This window comes from Anser brachyrhynchus (genome assembly GCF_964034855.1).
Source record: "Anser brachyrhynchus genome assembly, chromosome: 1".
Classification (NCBI taxonomy): domain Eukaryota; kingdom Metazoa; phylum Chordata; class Aves; order Anseriformes; family Anatidae; genus Anser; species Anser brachyrhynchus.
This window is the reverse complement of record NC_137694.1, coordinates 144429999-144450597: the sequence shown is the minus strand read 5'-3', so window position 1 is coordinate 144450597 and position 20599 is coordinate 144429999. Positions and strand designations below refer to the sequence as shown.

General features: G+C 35.6%; 1 long non-coding RNA gene across 1 annotated transcript; it reads right to left on the bottom strand.

Annotated features, from left to right (window-relative positions):
- Nucleotides 1-236: 236 nt before the first annotated feature.
- On the bottom strand, nt 237-19772 carry LOC308191771. The gene is made up of 2 exons (XR_013948266.1): nt 12165-19772; nt 237-3414 (listed from the first exon to the last, which is right to left on the bottom strand). It is a non-coding gene; the product is annotated as an uncharacterized lncRNA (long non-coding RNA).
- Nucleotides 19773-20599: the final 827 nt, after the last annotated feature.

Below are 20599 nucleotides of genomic sequence, written 5' to 3'. Positions count from 1 at the left end.
GCAAATACATAAAACAGGGGGGCGGCCTTGTCCCAGGGAGATCACTGCCTAAGTGAAGCAAAATTGCTATGCCTTGAAACATGAAAATACAGCCCTTTCTGAAAGGAAACCTCAAGGGCTCATTTTCTTGTTTTCCACAGGGCTCACAATTAAGGTTTCACACAAGTTAGTACTGATTATGAAGGGATGGAAAACACCACTGTGGCAAGAGAGGACTGAACTTCGGCCACTTACTGTGTGAGCTGAAGAAATAGGGGCTGGCCCACCACTTCCCTTTGTGGCTCTGTTTGAATTCAGTTGATTAATGTTGTATGTGCATGTCTACTGAGGCACTGCATTTAAAAGGATTGTTTACCATAGCCTCGTAATCAACCTGCCTTAGCAGCACCCTATTACCCATGATAACAGGGCTGCTGCAATTTGGGTCTGAAAGAAAACGGCCTCAGATGGGCTCTCGGATGCTTTAGTGCTAGTATGCTGCCCTGTTATCTCCATTTGTAATTTGTTTTCAAGAACAGTGATTTACATTTCAGTTGGATTACACCTTTTAATGTATCACAAACGTAAAGTGGCTGCAGTGAAAACTCACATCTCCACTAGATTTCAAACGATGCATTTGAGGCTTCAGTGGAGAGGATTACAATTACAATTAAAATCAAAAGCTTGCTCATTCTTTTAATGATGCACACTAACCCTTTGTATACTAAGAAGTCTATCATAGTGCTATACAATCATGATTTTTTTTTTAGGGATACGAAATAGCTGTATGCGTTCTGCCTTATCATCTACCACAGGCAAATGCCGTTCTTCTGAAAAGGAGCACATCCTCCACAGTCCCACAGTCAGTCCAGAGGATGATTTACCTTGATAAAGAATGTAGAACACATTAAAAAAAAAAAAAGAATGAAGATAAAAAATATATATTTTTTATCTGCTGAACATATTTTACGAACAGACTTGACTTTCTGAAGGTAGTTGTTGCCAAGGTATGTAGTTATGAAGGCTTCTGTTGAAAGCATAATGGTACCAGTGGATGAAGTACAAAATAACAGTGTGGTATTTTTTCTTTCAGTGAGCATTGCATGAGTAAAAGCAAGTTTATTGGTTTTGTTCTGCTTTTTTTTGTTGTTGTTTTGTATTGCTTTTTTTTCTTCATCCTGTAGTTTTCTCACAGCAGTTAATTTTCACAAATCTACATTTATTTATTTATTTTTCAATTCAGAATAATTTTCATCTAAGGCTTCATCTGGCACTTTAGAAGGGTTTGCCAAACAACAGGTATTTATGTTCTTACTTGGGTCTTACCATGTTATTCTTGATCTAGAAAATGACTGAAAAATCTTATAGGGCAGACACGGTGAAAATGAAACCCACTTAGATCATGCATGGCAGAAATATCCATTGGATAGACTTCGCTGTAGTGTTCAAAACTTCTGCTTATAGCCAAAACATGGTTTAGACTCAGGCAGCCTAATAGTGTATCTGTGCCCTAAACCTGTCCATTCCTCCTTGCCAGTTTGGATTCCAAGTGCATCTCCATGTCTTCTTGAGAGGTTAAGATCTATCCCAGGGCAGAAGATACTCAGACTCCACAAAAAAATGAGATGAGGACTTCTATAGCAGATGCTTCTTACTCATGACAGAGGAGTTAGCAACTGCCAAATATATTGTAGCACAATGAGGGCCCAAAGTTCTGACTCCCTTGAGGCATGGAGGAAGAGGAAAATAGAAGACAAGTTTGAGGCTTTCAATAAGATTTCAGTAGGGCAAAAGGTTTTTTTATTTGTTTGTTTTGGTATTTTGAAGATAACTGCAAGCTCTGTAAAACACCATTTAGTAGCCTAAGTAAGAATGCCTTTCCAAGGTTCTGATACATGAATTTCTTGTTCTCTGTGATTCCCCTATGAGTAGAATGGAATGCACACCATTTCTTGTGTGGAGTTTTAAATGAAAGATGATAAGAATCTCTCAATTACTCCCAAGCCAAATAGGGAAAAAAAAAAAAAAGTTTAAAAGATTCAGGCTATTCCATCAAAAATTTCTTAGTTTATGGAAAATATCTTTTACCAAAGCCAGATAGTTAAGTTCATAGAAAATAGTTAAGATTGACTCAAATGTCTTAGTCAAGTCAAAATAGTTTTAATTTTAATATTTTGTAAGATAAATTCAAACACCTTTCTAAAATGAAATATTTCTTATATCTTAAAAAATCAAAACTTCTAGCATAACATTCCCAGAAGAATAAGTGGGATTCCCCTCACTGAACTGGAAACTTTTGAAGACTAGTGTCTAATGAAAGTAAGTCTTTGAGGCTTCCTCTATGTTCTGTGAGAAGAGCAAGGGAAAATCTTGCTGGCCTAAGAATTTCTCATACTAAAGGTGATCAGTGAAGAAGAGATTCCTGCCTGAAGGTTAACCCAAAATGGAATTTTCAAACATAACTCACACACAGCTGTCACACACACTTTTGACAAAGCATATTATCTTGGTTTGATCTTACAGTCATAAACTGGAGAGTGCTCTTCAAGTGCCGTATACTCTCAGTCTTCTCTGGGAGATGTTTTTCTGGTTGTACTGCAATGAGACATCAGAAACAATCATTAAAACGCACCACAGAAGACCTGGCTCAGCCTGACCATGTGGCAGCTATTCAGATTGTTAGGCAACAAAACTGTAGTTTCAAAAGTAACCAAAAGTAGTTGCAAAAGCATAACTAAAAAAAAAAAAAGTACTTTTTTTTGTCAGTTTTCATATATTTTAACTTTGATGAGAAATCAGTTGTTTGTGGGTTGTTTTTTTTGTTTTGTTTATTTGATGTATTTTTTCATGGAGAACAGCTGGCTTTCATGATTCCCTCCTATCTTTCTGAAAAAAAAAAAAAAGTATCCTTTCATAAGTATTCTCAACATGAATTTGATTATCTATGATGTTTTATATTTGATGAACTAGCCTTTCTCAAAAACAGCTTGATGAAATAAATTATGAGGAAGCAAGCCCAGATAATCTAAGGACTTCGATTTTCCTGAATGTTATCTTCACATATGCCAATCCTGTATGTCTTGCGTTGTCTTATTCAAGTTGAAATTGAGGTTATAAAGAAGGAGCAACTGTGAAATCCACTGCAGGGTTTTTCTTCCCAACACACATTCTTCTTCTTTTGGGACAACTTTAGTCCTGCAGTCTTGCCATTTTGGAAGGATCTTTCCCAGATTTACCTGTGAGGCATGATCACCTGCATACAGGTTCTGTACTTCTGCTTCTTCAGCACCACCCATATCCTGACAACTTGACTTTACTTGGGCCACAAGGATTTGTCATCAGGGTAGAGGAGCTCTTGAAGGAACTGAGATGAAGAGAGAAAATAAATTTGTAGCCTTTGTGTGTTCATTTCTAAGTCTGATTCCACTCTTGACCCTGAAACTCAAAAATATAAGAGGTAGTCAGTACAATTTTATGAATAATGAATGTTTTTTCTTACTGATGGTCCTGAAAAAAAAAAAAAAATTTAAATAATAGGAGAGAAAAAAAAGTGGTTTTGATTATCTGGGAGGTATATTTTCTTTGTTGTTTTGTTTTCTTGGTTGTTTTTGTTTTGTTTTGAAACCAAATAAAGTTTACATTGAACATCACACTTTGAGCTGCAATAATAGTATTTTACTTCATTTTTCAATATGTTTTGGAGATATTTCAGAAAACAATCACTTTCAACTGAAAAAAACACATTATGTATATGATAATAACTTACTTATTTGGAGGAATTATCATTATTCTTTTAGCAATGATTAACATGAAATGAAGATGTTTGGTACATTTCACTGCACCTGAATCTATTTCAGAAGATTTTTCACACACCGTTTTAATTCAAATAACCAGCATTCCTCTGATAGAATATTTCTAAAATCATCATCGGTCTCTTAGAGTTCAAAAGCCACTCTGTTTAGATTGCCCCTTTCAGGTGAAAAATAGCACCCACATTTTTCCAAATGAGAAAGGTCATATTTCTAATGTAACTGAATATAAATCCAATATGATTTTCATGTTACACATTACATCATTAGCTACAGATTTATAGGGAGAGAGCTAATATTTTGAAGATTGTGGCATAGTTCTCTTTCTCAAATGTACCTAATTTTTGAAGTTAAGCAGCACTGAATTTCTTTTTCTTATAAGAATATCTAAAGTACTATTCTTTTATTGGCTCCTTCCTTTAAGCAAAGGCTGCAGAGCTGATGAATATTTCATGGATAGAAAAACACCTACAATACAAGGTTTTACCTACAAAATCTTTGGGGAAAGGGAGAAAATGGCAGGAAGGCGCTGTAAGGACAGTTCTTTTAAGAAGTCTTTGGAAAAGGGTCTCCATTTCATTTTCCACATCAATAACACCTCCTTCACCCCTTAATACTTTCTTCCTTTCATTTCATTCCATAATAGTGTTCAGTCATTTTTGTACTTTTCTTTGTATTAAAGAGTGTCTCCCAAGCTGGCTAAACCATTTTAAAGCTAAAAATTTAAATAGGAAATTCTGAACTAGGAAAAAAAAAAAAAAAAGACATCCAAATATAGTGGCTGTAAATTTGTACAAATCCATTATAAAGGAATAAGAATTGGACAAAATAATCAAATGTACATTTTAAATTGATTTCTTCTTTCTTCTACTGTTCAATCCTAAAGGAGTTCTCCCCTGGATTTCAAGAACACATTTACACTCAAAAGTGTCAAGGGTGACAAAAATACTTTCTTTCACTAAAAATCATCCTCTTCCAGATGTTAGATAGACTCACATGACCATGATATGTAGAACACTTTTCTGACTGCTAACTACTAATAGGCAACAACAACCAACAAAAAGAAAGAAAATATAGCTAATAAAACCTTTTCCAAGGAAAAGTAAAAATAAAACTCTCTCCATAAATTGCATTAACAGCTCTTGTTCTTGTATAGAAGTTTCTCAGGTAGTATGATGATTAGGAGAAGAATAAAACCAGAGTAACTGAGAGATGTTAAGGGGAAAAAAAAAATAAATCTATCGTCTCTTTCAAAATTGTTTTCATCCAGTTTTCCTGGGATAAAAGTTTTTTTGTAATTCTGATCTCAGGTTTGGATCGCACTTGGTAGAAAGTAACTGACTCATTTGTCAGAAACTGAGAAGGGAAGTCTGATGTCCAATTTACAAATTTATATTTGTGACTGCAACAACAACAACAAAAACAACAACTAGTATATGGCAACACAACTAAGTTTTTTACTGGATGGAATAAAAGACTAGAAAAAAAAAAATCAGTGAGGCTTAAGTTAGTTCTCCTCACCTAACCTAAACCTAAAAATTAGATACTTAAACACCAAAATATTGGATGGCAAGGATGAGCACACTTTTTTCTGGACTTCTTGACGCAACCATTCTAGATTAGATTTTCCAGACTGTCAGATATTTTTGCTGCTTTCTTTACCTTTAATCTTCCTTACGTGTAAACTACATACTGAAACAAATATTTTAGAAATTTAAGTTAAATTTGTGAAAAGTTACAGTAGATTTCCCTCCATTTCTTTGTGTTTTGTTAGTTGTATAAAATATATTCATCTGATCTTTTACCTTGCCAACTATGTCCTCCTTTGGTGCACTGGTTTAGGGTGTTTTTTTTTTTTCCTTTTATTTTTTCAAAAAAGCCTCCTTCATCCTGAAAACAAGACATGCCTTTTTGTTTTCCCTAATGTGTGACATTTCATTTAACTGAAAAGCTCTGATACTGTGAGAGTCTGTCTGATTGTACAATACAGGTCCCTTGGTAGGATTTCTTGTTGTTATTCAACATGCCACAGTTACTCAGATTATCTGCAAACTTCACCAGAAACTGCTTTATTTCTAACTAGTAGCTTTATCATGCTTTTGGATAAGTAGTAAATATACTGAATAGGTCTGGGTCCATTTGAAGCTCTTTTCAGGATTAAAATACCTGATGATTTATTCTTCATCTCCAATTGTTTTCTTCTGACGTCTCACTTGGTAAGCGTTTAATGAACTTACTTCATATAGTGCACAAAGATATATATTTTGGAGAGGTTTATTTTTAAAATGTAATAATAATGTTGGTTGAATAAGGTAGAAAACTCATCAGATAGTTGTATCAAATGTGTGTGATGTGACCTTTTTTTTTTGTATATAGACATATAGATGCTTATTATTTAGGCTAGTACATTTTCCTAATTGACTTTCTGTCTATCCTGATCGTGACTTAGCTTGTGATCAGTCAATCTAAATGTCATTTGTAGTGATTTATATCATTCTGATTAATTTTTAGGATACTGGCACAGCAATCCTATACATCCTTCTAAATCTCCACCATTCCAATTGTTTGTTTTTTTTTTTCAATACCAGTATTCCAGAAAACATTTTGGCTAGTATTTTAATATCTCTTGACATAATTTATAAAGTTGAATAAATTTGAGTATGTCTTTTTCACCAGAATGAGATTTTGTTTCTGAAAATTCTTTCTAATAGCTTTTTATAACACAGTTTCAAAGATGTGTACTTACAGGAAGGCAGTTTCCATAATATACCCACAGCAGAAATGTTTGAAACTCTTTGGAAATGATTGTCTTGTACTTTCTTACTTTTCTTTTTTTTTTTTTCCTTCCTTTTTTTTTTTTTTATTAATGGATATTAAGCACAAAAACTTAAATAAGTCATACATTACAGTTAGCCTTTTAAGCTTTTAAAAACCTGGATATGGAAAAGGTTACCCTCTTAGTGCAATCTTTTTTATTCCTGCTTTTCTTTGTAAGTATGTGTCTTACCTTTAAGTGTGGTAAAATATAAGCCATGCCATAAAATATGCAGTATGTCTGAGATAATGTTACTACAGGAAATGTTGTTTCCTGACTTTCAAGTGCTTGAAATTGTCACTTTCCCAACACACTTTCTTTATATATTCAATTACACTTTCATTTGTTCATCTTTGTGTCTGTGACCATCCGTATGCTGTCTACAGGACAAACCCAGTAACATTTGGTTGCAGTCAAACAGAAGGGGATGTGTGCTTAACCAAAAAGTCAGAAAGTTGCTTTGATTTCTACAGGTACCACTTAAATATGAGAGTTTATTTACATGTTTTAAAATCTAAAGAGCGTCCTCTCTTAAATTAAATAAAGGTTACCTGAACTTCTTTTGTGCTGCCATCTGTCTGCTGAATATCACCCTGAATTATCATGTAAGAATATTATCTAATTTTCAGTTTTATTTGGTCTTTTGTGAGGCTTCAGTCTTGCACAGCCCATTGCTCCAAGGAGTTAGTTAGATATACATGACTGTACTGAAGGATATTTACAGATGGATAATTAGTGGCCTCTGCTAGGCCACTCTCCATCAACTTTGGTAAGTCATGGGCATCGGGAGAGGTGCCTGAGGACTGGAGGAAAGCAAATGTCACTCCGGTCTTCAAAAAGGGCAAGAAGGAGGACCTGGTTAACTACAGAGCGGTCAGCCTCAACTCCAACCCTGGTAAGGTGATGGAACAACTTATCCTTGGCATTGTCTCTAGTCATATCAAGGATAAAAGGGTCATTAGAGGTAGTCAACATGGCTTCACCAAGGCAAAGTCATGCTTGACCAGCCTGATAGCTTTTTATGAGGACATAACCAGGTGGACAGATGATGGAAAAGCAGTGGACTTGGCCTATCTTTATTTCAGTAAAGCCTTTGACACCGGTACTTAGGTGGACTGTGAACTGGCTGAAAGGAAGAAGCCAGTTGTGGTGGTTGTGGTCAATGGGATGGAGTCTAGTTGGAGACCTGTATCTAGTGGAGTCCCTCAAAGGTCATTACTGGGACCAGTATTGTTCAATATATTCATCAGTGACTTGGATGAGGGAATGGAGTGCACTGTCAGCAAGTTTGCTGATGACACTAAACTGGGAGGAGTGGCTGACATGCCAGAAGGCTGTGCTGCCATCCAGTGGGACCTAGACAGGCTGGAGAGTTGGGTGGGGAGAAATTTAATGAAATACAACAAGGGCAAGTGTAGAGTCCTGCATCTGGGCAAGAAAAACTTCAGGTACCAGTATAGGTTGTGGAATGACCTGTTGGAGAGCAGCAAAGGGGAAAGGGACCAGGGGGTCCTGGTGGACAGCTGGATGACCATGAGCCAGCACTGTGCCTTCATGGCCAAGAAGGCCAATGGCATCCTGGGGTGTATCAGAAGGGGTATGGTTAGTAGGTCAAGAGTGGTTCTCCTCCTCCTCTACTCTGCCCTAGTGCAACTACATCTAGAATATTGCGTCCATTTCTAGGCCCCTCAGTTCAAGAAGGACAGGGAACTGTTTAAGAGTCCAGCGCAGAGCCATGAGGATGATTAAGGGATTGAAGCATCTCCCTTGTGAGGAAAGGCTTGGGGGTTGACTTCTTCTCCCAGATAACTAATGATAGGACTCAAGGAAATGTTCACATGTTGCACCTGGGGAGATTTAGATTAGATATCAGGAAAAACTATTTCTATCAAAGAGTGGTCAGGCACTCGAACAGCCTGCCCAGGGAGGTTGTGGAGTCACCGTCCCTCGCAGTGTTCAAGAAGCACCTGGATGAGGTGCTATGAGATACGATTTAATAGTTTAGTGTGTAGTATCAGAGATAGGAGGACGGTTGGACTAGATGGTCTTGTAGGTCCTTTCCGACCTTGTGTTTTTATGATTCTATGATTCTCAATGACATCTACTGATAGGACAAGGGGCAACGGGTGCAAGCTGAAACATAGGAAGTTCCGCTTAAATATGAGATGAAACTTTTTCACAGTGAGAGTGACAGAACACTGGAAAACGTTCCCCGGGGGGGTTGTGGAGTCTTCTTCTCTGGAGACATTCAAAATCCACCTGAACACTTTCCCGTGTAACCTGATGTGTGCTCCTGGTCCAGCAGGGGGGTTGGACTAGATGATCTTTTGAGGTCCCTTCCAATCCCTAACATTCTCTGATTCTGTGAAACCAGAGTGAGTTCAGCGGTGGGCCACCAAGATGGTTGGGGATAGAGTACTTGCACCGTAAGGAGCAACAACAGGAGCTGGACTTGGTCAGCCTGGAGAAGGAACAGCTTCTAGGGGTGCCTAATTACTGTCTTCAACTACAAAAATAGAAAAAAGGGATCCAGATTCTTCTTGGAGTTGCATAACTAAAGGAAGATGGGCAAAGGACACATTACAGTGAGTTTCCCATTTCGTACAAGGAAAAAAACTTTCCAAAGGAATGTGGTGAAAAAGAAGCTCCAAGACCTGGAGGTATTGCCATCCTTAAAGATAATCACAGCTCAACTGGACAAGGCCCTATTAAACTGCTCTATCTTTGAAATCAGCCCTTTTTTGTTTAGGGTTTTGGACCAGATGATTTCCAAGGGTCCCTTTGGGTCTTTGTTATTTTGTGGTTTCAAGGCTGTTTATAACCCTATGGAGATTTGAATGGTTTTGAAGCTTAGTCTGTTCTGCTAAGAGGAACTCACCTTCAGATAGGGTACATGTAGGCTATAAATTCTATTTCAGGTGAGAATTTAAGTGCAAGGTAGGTAATGACAAAGCTTGATTTTGCATCTTTTGCAAAAACAAGAGGCTTACTCTTTCTGAAACAAGCCTCTTATGCCATTACCCTCAGTCTCTTCCTCCTGTTTATAATCCCCAACTTACCTTTTGCTTTATATTATAATTCAGTTTGGCACATACTTTTCTGTTGGTTCACCTTCTGTAGATGAATCATTTCTTCAGTGTCTCTGGGACTACTTGTGTAAGTAAAAACTTTTGGATGTGATTGAGTTTTTTTCAGGTCTCCTGGCCTAAATCCAAAATGCTTTTACATCAGCTATTACATTTTCATTTGTATCTGTACCTTGCCAAGTAAATGGAACCTTCATCCTGACTGTGATATTTCACTGCATATGCAAAATAAATGATAGGCATTAATACTAATGATCTTTTTGTCTCACGCACTTAGACTTTACATCCACTACACAGCTACCTCACTTAATTTTCAAGATGACAACAATGCTGGCACTTGATTTACTTTTAGCAAAATTTGATAATGCTCAATTAGCCTTCCACTTTAACTAATTTTTGGTCTCCAACATTATTGCCCTCTAATTTACCACAAGTGCTTAAGAGAAAGTAGTAAGGAGTAGGCATACCCCATGTAAGAGCTTTTTTTTTTTTCCTTCTTCACCCTGCACTCCCTGGATAAACAAAAGGAAAAGAATCCGTCAATCTCATTCTCCCTCCATGCACATTTTGAAGGAGTCACAAAATCTCCAGACAACTAAATTAAATGTGCACATACTAAAATATTAACAAATTTGGAAACCATTGTGGGAGGTAGAATCATTTCGGCTGATGAATGTGCCTAGACTGTACTTAATATTTGTCACTTGGTAAGGTTAATCCTTCTAAACTATGTGCTATGTGTTGCTTGCATAGCCAAATGAGAGATGTAAGTACCTACAAAGGTCTCTAAAAGAGCTCTCGACCATCTCATTTATGTGCCTCAGCTGGACATGCAGAGCTTGCCTCCTGAAATCTTTAAAGGCTATTTCCTTCTATACAGAGGAGAAAAGACCAAGATAGAACTCACTGTAAACATTGGCCCACACAGTTTCTGCTTGTCTCTGCAGCTATTAACTTTCCAACCACTGTAAATACCGTCTTCCACAGTAAAGCAGTTATTTAGAAAGCCATCCTCTTGCTCTGTACATCCTTTCTCTGCATTTTTTATACTACCTTAATGACTACCATTTTTATTCCATTTTTTCCCCTCAAAATACATCACAAAGTACATCTGTTTGAATCTAAACTAAATTCTGTGTGCAGTTTTGTGCTTTTGTTTTTTATAAACAGCCAGTGATGTAAGAAAGAGAATGGCTTAAACATCAAGCTTGAGCTGGTCTTGTAGAAGTTAGAAGCAATATACCTTGATCTGTAAATTTAGGAAATTAAATTTGGCACATCTGATATTTTATTAATATAAAACCATCTTACTGTACTTTGACAATTAAAACAATAGCATGCTTCCTTGAAAAAAAAAAAAAAAGATTTTACTAATTTTAATTTGCATTTTCATCTATCTTCTTTGCTTTAATGAAATATAAGATATGAGGACTTTTTTTTTTTTTTTTTTACACATTTCAGTAGTTCCTATTCCTGTATACCATTGGCACACCTCTGAAATTTGTAGTTAATAGAAATATAAGCATTTTTATTTTGAACAGTAACTTTTAAAATATTCATTATTGACCTACCAGCTAATTCTAATTCTTTTTATATAGTTATAAACTGAACGTTTTTGTTCCTTATAATTAGTTTCTCTATTTATTATTAATAATTAAGACCCATGTTTCCTATCACTTTTCTTCTTAATGAAGAAAAATATTTTCATTTCTTATATTATTTTGTATTTCTTTTACCTAATATTTGTTGTATTTTAATAAACACCTCTCATCAAACAAGTAGCCCAGCCAGGTTTTGATACTATCTTCCTGCACATTCTGGTCCACTACAGTACACAGTCTGTGACTGCTCAAGCAACAAAATTGACAACTTCACATCTACAGAGAAAATCCCAGGTATCTATACTACCAGAAAATGCTGCTCAGTATAGTTTAATCAGGTTACAGCCTATAATCTTACAATCTACATCCTGAATAAGAAAAAGAAAGACACCCACTGAATCCAAACGTTTTCTTGTGTATTTAAACAGCCATCTAGATCACCGTCTGAAGACCTCCAGCTATCTGCCTAGGGTTAAATCTCCACATTTCTTGAAGAACTGTCATCAAAAGGCAAGAGAAGCCTTGAGCACACTGGATGTTGAATTCCTCTGAGTTCAGGTGGATAAAAAGACCAATTTCTTTAATAATGAGATTAATTTATTATTGGAACAAATTACAAAAGATGTGGTGGATTTTCCTGTACTTTACAGCTTTCATTTAAGCCTGACTGTTTCCAAAAGAGTATGATATAGTTCAAAGAAAAGATATTGAACCTAGAGCAAAATTACGTTAAATTCTGTAGCATACATCATACAAGACTTAAAGTATGTTTTCATATTGTTCCTCCTTATACCTGAAAATCTGAGCACCTCTTAACCATATATTTTTGCCATTCCATTTTAGTCTATAATATTCAAATTGTGGTAACACTTACCGTATTAAATCTAGATGGCAAAGTTGAGGAGAGGAGAAATTCAAGAGATGTCCAACTGCCTCTGTAAAACCAGTGAGAAATGAGCACTTGTCTAGTCAACAACCATTCCAACACTGAGGAAATATATCCCCTTTCAATGAACTTAGCAATATTCACCACAAGTCCAGTAATTTTTAATATCTCTGTGACAACAACCAGAGTGAATTAGTTAATCAGCCTCCTTAACCTGTATCATTGCCAGCTGTTTACAAAACCTGTGTCTTTTAAAATGGTTGACTAAAAAGTGTTCTCTTTATAACCTCTTTGCAGTTGAATCACAGCAAACCTAACTGCTGTTGTCTTATCTCACGTTTTTTAAGGGAAAATAATGCAATTCATCACTTTGATGAGTTACACCTGAATGACAGTACTGAATTACTCTACCTGAAAAATATGCTTCACAATTAGCATCTTTTTCTACAGTCCCATCAGCATCATTGTGTCTGAAAGCATACTTACAATACATATTTCCCTCAATTTCAGGTTAAGACTCTAGAAACATGAACTTCAACTCTTTTCAACTGTCCTGTCCATGAGTAAGCACTTTCCTTTGGATTTAATACAATGCCAAAGCAGAGATACCACGTGTCGAGATGTTTGACTCCCTGAAAAATAGATGTTAGAAATATAGATCAAACTGACGTTTAACTGTGCTGGAAATAAGCTAAGAATAAAATAGCATAATCATTAGCTTATTAAGGTTACCCAAAACATTGTCAGGGAATGTTCTTGTTCCTAAAGGAAATGTAGTATTTGCATGTATATCCCTTATCAAAATTGTGTAGTCTCGTGAGAGAGAAGCTTGTCTCTGAATGAGTAATAATGATTCAAAAATAAACTTTTTCCAGTCCTTTAAGCATTTAAGTTAATAATTAACAATATTTCCATGTATTTTTTTTTAAGTCAGTTTAAAAAGAAGCTTCTGATGTGGCTGTGTAAATTTAGTTCTTTTTTTGTTTCCTTTTAAATTTTTCTTCCTTCTGGATTCTGGAGGAAAAGCATTGCCCTTTAATAAGTGCTGCAGAGGTTAATATTCAGTTTGAATGAAACAAAAAACATAGTAACATTTGACACATGCAAGAATGTAGGAGCACATTAAATAAATGCAGAGAACTGACAGTTGAAAGGCAAGAGTTGCATAGTAATGCAGAGTAATGAGAAGTGTGCTACACATTAATAAATATGTGACCTTTTAAACTTGATTATTTAAAAATCATGTTGTTTTAAAAATGAATAAACAAATGTCTTGTTTATCCTTACATAAAACCATGGTTTCACTAGTCGGACTATGTAGAATTACTTCCATATCCATAAAGTGGAATGCTGCTGTACAGGTCATTGTAGCATTTATCACACCAATTTGTTTAATTATTATAGAAAACTGCACATCACCACAATCATTTTTGAAGCGAAAGCCTAAGCTGGAGTAGGAGCTTGCAAGTATTTTCATTTATACGTTATGAAATTTTAAATTCCTAAAAGGTAAATGTAATTAAAATTAAAAAAGAAATACAAGAGAAAATAAAAGCCCTACAAGTAAGATTGCATTTAAGATTTTTACATACTTTACTGAGACACAACTTCTTACTTATAATTGTAAAGATTTGATTGTTTTATTATCCCTACCATTAATAACTATAATGAAACTTAAAGCATATGCTTAAAACTAAATAAATGGATAGATGAATAAATAAATAAATAAACAGTCGCTATTTGAAATTGTTTTAAACAAAATAAAACAAAAAAAACCCCTAAGTGGTCCACAACTTCATCATTTCTCTTATGTTCCATTATTAATTATTTATCAATGCTAAAGCCTTTGAGCCAATTCAATACAAATAATTTATATTATAAAATAAGTGCCAATGGTCAGTTAACCTAATATGATCTGAATGACTCAGCTTATTAAGAGAATTAATCATCTCTCCAGCAAGAGCTGAATAGTCCCAGGAACTCTGCATGACACAGCTCTCAGCTCAAATCCCTGGGTCTTGCTGTGTCTCACAGAGAATAAACACTGAGCTATCCAGGAGTCTCAAGTCTAAAGCAGTTTTATTGCAAGTCAGCCGCTCTGGACATAACACCTAGGACACCAGCGAGGTGCTCAGTCCCTGCCAGTGCCTTGCACTCCATAGACGGAGAGGGAGCAGCACTGCATGAGCAGGGAGAGTTAGCTGCCAAGTCCATTTGCCCTGACAAGTTACATGGTTTACTTTCCCAGTAAATCTGGTAAATTCTGCTTGTCAAGGAGACTGTTGAAATCCTAGCCCAATCCATCAGTAACATGTAACATAGGTTTCCTTGTCCCCAGACTCTCATTTGACAAAATGAGGGACAAAAATGTCTCCCCCTAGTTGCACATTTCTCTTGTAATAACTACCCTGTAAAACCTCAAAGTTGTTGGGTTTTGTAAAGGATATAATTTATACAACCACAATGGCAAATACAACAGGCAGAAGTGCAGTATATCATTAAGCTTTCCAAGGTCTTAAATAGCTATTACAACCAACCTAAACAAACTGGTCTCTTTTATCCCACATATGTATACGTTTTTTGTTTTTTTTTTTTTTTTTTTTTTTTTTTTTGAATGGGAGAGAGAAAAACTGGCCTCACTTTCATCATACCCATCATTTGGCAAGATGAGATTTTTATTTATTTTTTTTTTTTTTTCCTGCAGACCAGCAAGCAGATAGCTCAACTTACAGTAAAACCATGACTGAAGAATAAGAGTCACAGGAAACATCATGCTGTGATAAAGCAAAAGGCATATGGGATATGTAACAGTCGGGGATAAATTGTCCATGTGAAAATCATGTTGAAAATCTCTTTCCCTCCCTATTTATTATTATTTTTATTGCTACAACCACTATTTGTATTCCAGTAGCTCCTTCTGGCTCCAGCTAAAATTGAATCTTTATTGTAATAGACAGTCTACAGACCCATCTACTATCTTGAAACTCTTTCAACTTTCTAGACAAGACAAACAAAACTTGTCATAATGGATGTGTTATTATTCCTGGTCCATAAATGGGTATCCAAGGGTCTGAAATATTAAGTGAGTTGCTGAAGCGCACAGAAGTCTGTGGTACAGACAGCAAGTCACTAATGTTGTCTCAAGTTGCAGTTTGTGGTCTGAAATCCAGGATTTTATTTATTTATTTATTTATTTATTTTGGTACTTTTACCATCCTTTCTCAAGACAAATACTTGCTTATCGGATAACTAACTAGCATTCAGGGAAATGATATGGTATAAAGTCTGAATGTGATATCAGAAATACCCATTTTGTTAAAAAAAAATCCAATTAAAAAAGCATCAGGGTTTAGAATCCAGATATGTTCACAGTAGCTTAGCAAGGTTCACAAATTCTTCAGATTAATGGAGGACTACAAAAGAAAATATGAAAAAATTGCAAGAGCTTTAAGTAGATGCTTTACAATATTGAGAGCATTTTGTAGAATATTACTGCACTGTTTTTTTCTCTGTTGGTAATGACAAGCATTAAACCTCTTAATTTCACTGCTAATGAAACTAGCAAAACTTACATAAAACATATGTATTGCACAAGGAGAAACTTGTTTGAGCTATCATCAGAAAGGACACTTTTCCTGACTAAAATAATCTCCCAGCTAATATGTAATCATAAATCATAGCATTTAACTATTTCTTGGCCTTTGCAAGAGGTCATCTTCAAATAACTATGGCACTTCATCATATAGTGGAATCTTTGGTTTTCTTTTGAACAAATAGGCATATGTTAACATTTATCTTTATATCTTGAGTTTATTTTCTGCATTTAAGTTCATTCTCTTCAGAATGTATTCAGATGATACATTATGCATCATTCTTACACTGATCCATTCACAGGCTATTGTATTAAGAAAACATTGTGTGCTCTGAATATGTTAATTGGTTGGTTGCTTAATCTAAGTGGAAGACTGTTGAAGACAATACATATTTTCTTTCAACCAGTGGTATTATACACTGAAGTATTTCATTCATTTGTGTATGCCTTTCTCTTTCTCTTTTTTCCATTTCAGGATGCTATTGTATTTTGCTTTTATTTACATGGACTTCTGTAAGAATGTTGCTATTAACTTATTAGACTGGCAATAAGTTGGACTGCTTGTTAAATGCTGCGGGTTTTCTTTTCACTTAATTCACTGCATTCAATCTAGAATTCCATTTTTAATAAGATTATCAAGGAAATAATGAAAACTGGTAGGACTGTTCTGCTAGCAAGTTTCCTTGGTGATTAACGAACTAAATAATAATGTTTCTCTCTATGGTGAAATTCTTCGTCTAGCTGCAGCAGTGAGAAGCCAGAAGTAAATCCCTTGATGCCAATTGAGCTATTCTAGATTCACTATGGTAGATTTCATTACTGTGGTATAAATGATCAGAGAATTTGACTTCACATATGTCAATAGTTTAAGGCTTGTTCATGGTTTGTCGGTTTTTCTTTGAACAAATGTTATACTGTATGGCCTTAAGAATCATAGAGTTGAGAGCTTTCCTAACAGGAGCAAGGAAGATTCCCTTTAACCAGAAAACACAAAAGAAAACAAGCCAAAAGAGACTGACTATGAGACAGGCTTGCAACATATGGAGAGAGTTGTGTGATAACAGTTTTAAACCACCATCCTCACCCTGACTGCAGAGTTCCTTTCAGACCAATGCACGTTTTATGTTTTCCAACATAAACAGTCTATATAGGGGCTGGACTGAGCCTTTACTGGGCAGGATATAAAAAATCTAGAAATTATATACTATTTCTCTGTAAGACTCGGTAAAACAGAGTACTTTTTGTCAATGGGTATACAGGGCATATCTAGAACAAGTTCTGGTGCCCTCTGATTCAACACAGTACCTCTTCCCTACAAGCAAGCAATTGGGTTTAAATAATCATGTCACATCTTACTGAAGCTCCATTTTCAGATTATAGAACCATAGAATCATAGAATAGTTTGTATTGGACCTTAAAGATCATCTAGTTCCAAGCCCCCTGCCATAGGAAGGGACACCACACACTAGATCAGGTTGCTGGTCCATCTAACCTGGTCTTGAACACCTCTAGGGATGGGGTATTCACAGCCTCTCTGGGCAACCAGAGGCTCACCACCCTCTGAGTGAAGAATTTCCTCCCATTCTCTAATCTAAATCTCCCCCCTTTTAGTTTAAAACCATTCCCCCTTGTTCTGTTATTATCTGATTGGTCAAAGAGTTGCTCTCCATCTATTTTATAAGTCCCCTTTAAGTACTGAAAGGTCACAATGAGGCTACCCCGGAGCCTTCTCTTCTGTCAGCTGAACAGCCCCAGCTCTCTCAGACTTTTTCAATTAGATAAGCCTGCCTAAGCCCTCCTCCTGTTTCCCCAAGAAAACTTTATGAAGAGTAAGTGTCCATGTTACCTTTGCCTCTTCCCTAATGTTTGCCACACTGGGGAGTAGGTTCGTTTTAGGTAGTTTAATTAGTTTAGTTAAGTAAGTTTAGGTAGTTAAGAAAACAGGCAGTTTCTAGTACACTAGAAGGAAGGGTGAAATCAAGTAAACAGATTAAAGTGCAATACAGAAAATGGTCTTCAAAGAACCAGAAAAGCACCCTACACTACTCTTCAGTATTTTCCATACCAATGACAGGCATCTCAAGGATATTTCCATTTCATTTTCTTTTAAGAGTAGATAGCAGCAAACAAAAGGTATCAGTTCAAAAAACATGACAGTCTCTTTAATATCCTTCACTCTTTCCATTGCAATTCTACTTCAGGTACACATATTTTTATTTTCTTGTCCTAAAGACAATAAGGGTAGAGCCTAGAACTCTTATCTGCTACACAGTTTTGGACAACCAACTTTATAAGGTCAAACAGTAAAAGTCTTTCTTCGAGCTGATGGATTTTTCTTCTACACCTACCTTTTATTGCCATGTGTGGAGATAGAAGATTGACAGCATGCCTTACTTTCTCTTAAACATACACTCTCAGTCAAGGACATGATTAGCACATTTTTGCCAATAAAACAGACTGTAATTTGTTTTTAATAATCAGTCTGTTTTTGCTATATCAGCATGTGATTTAGACACTTGAGGTATTTTAAAGGCTGTATCCAGGAGCTCAGTACTACCTATTGCATTTGGGGCAAATAAAGCTTTTAGAATAATGTTTGGAAAAGCAGCACCCTGTAAATATAAGGTGGTGTTGCACCATATGGAGACTGGCTCTATGACATATGGTTTGAATTAACAAGTTTAAAACTGTTAGGATCAGTTTTTCTTTCACTGAAGGAAAAAAAAAAAAGATACGTACAGTTAAATAAGCTTCAGTAGCAGATACAGACTTAGCTTGTGCCAACATGTGTTAATTCAGTTAAAATACTGATGAGGTTATCTTAGCCTTTCTTTATTATTATTATTTTTATTTTAACAAGTATTCTTGCCAGCTGCAAGTGCATTTTATTACTATTAGTACAAGGACTATCACCACTACCTTCATTATGATTGTTGTCCTCATTAAAATAAAAGATTGGCCCTGTTTTTGTATTAGAGCTGTTTGAAACGACAAGGCTGAATGACGGATGAAAACGAAGGATGGAATCAGGTCTTCTGATCTCATCTAATTGAATCTTCATTGGCTGAATTGACCTGAAAGAAAAGTTCAAAGTTCTGGGATCCATATTACACAAACATCGTATCATTTAATCAAAACACTCTTTGAAGTTCCATGCTTGCAGACCACCTGTAGATTTGAAATCTGAAGTTATAGGAAAACTTCTCCAATTGTCCACAGCTATGATATGCCAGTAAGAAAAATAAAAACAGAAAAGGGAGGTGTCAATGAATATTTATTTTGTATCAAGATTTCTCATAAACACCTATTTTACCCATGTCTATACTAAGACTTCTGGAGCAGCAAGCAAAGCAGTTGGCATAAGCAGATGCATAATATTTTTTCATGTGCTTTCTGTCTTGTTCCACAGATTTAATTGTTGCATTTAAAGACGTTTCAAAGACAAAATAGCCATGAGGTTATTCTTGGTCCCAAATAAATGTAGCAATACTGTGAGAACTTGCTTTCTCTGAACTCATTTTGCATCTGGAAAAGTTTGACTGTCTACTGAAACAAGAAACAACCATGTCATATATTAAAATAGTGGCCACAGATAAGAAAAGAAAAAGAAAGAATTTAAATTCAGGGCCAGTCATACTCAGGCATGCAGGTTATTGACAAAACAGCTACGACTTCTTTACTAAATCATGAAAGCCAATGAGTGCTATGTCATTAGCTTCAAAAAGGTAGCATTTCAAACACATTTATGTCCAGTGAGCCAGACTGGAGAAATATTAAACTGTATTTTCCTAGTTTTGATCTGGAAAAAAAATATTGTGGGGGCACACTGTATTTCAGCATTCATCAAGCATTATGTCTTCCCTCTGGATTCATAAATATCCAGATTAATTTAGAGAAGCTCAGAATTAAGAACTAGTGAACAACAGTGCAGGATCACTGAATTTCAAGTGCTGCATTTATAGCCTGCTATATAGAGTTCAATATGTATTGGAAAAAGCTGAGAACCTTGGCCTGAGAACCTTGACTTTTTCTTCTCAAAGATTCAAATCTTAGAAAGGAAAAAAAGTAAACACGTTGAAAATGATGTTAGAATAGAACAAGTTTTCTCAACTGCAGTTTACACTTAATTTTCTGATGTTGGAACCGTGGAAATCAGTTCTGTAGATCTACATGGAAATGGATAATCTGTTTCTGTTTTTCAGATAATTCCTAATGACTTCCAAGGTTTTTTTCTGCCTATATAGTCAGTTTCTCAGTTTCGCACATGCATTTTCAAAATCTCATGTTCTAGTTAAGAAAAAAAAATAAAAAAAGAGTAATCTACTAAATCTTGTTAGCTTATTTAGCTATATGCTACCATTAAATGGAATCTTTTTCTGGTTTAGAATATCCTATCCCAGGTGCTGCTCCCTAACACTGAATTGCAGCTTATGACTTCTCAAAATAGGGTGCCGAGGGAAACACAGTCCCATTTTTGCCCTGCTCTCATCAACAGAAAAGGTCATCTATGGGAAATAGAAATCTCATCTATAAGGAATAGAATGAAAATGACAAATACTCAAAATATCCTCTCCTTTTTTTGAGTAAAATGATCAAATAATTATTTTACTAATAAGGAAGAATGCAAATATGTAACTTTTTGGATGCTACTTCAGTAACAATGTATGACACCACTCTGTGTGAATGCAAAATGTTGAAAAATGTCAGGGAACAATCCGTATCAATTGCAACCATAATTAAATACTTTGCAGTCCACTGATTGCCTATCACAATGCTGTTAACAATTTTCAAATAAGCCATTGAAATTTTATCTCATTCTAGAAAATACAGT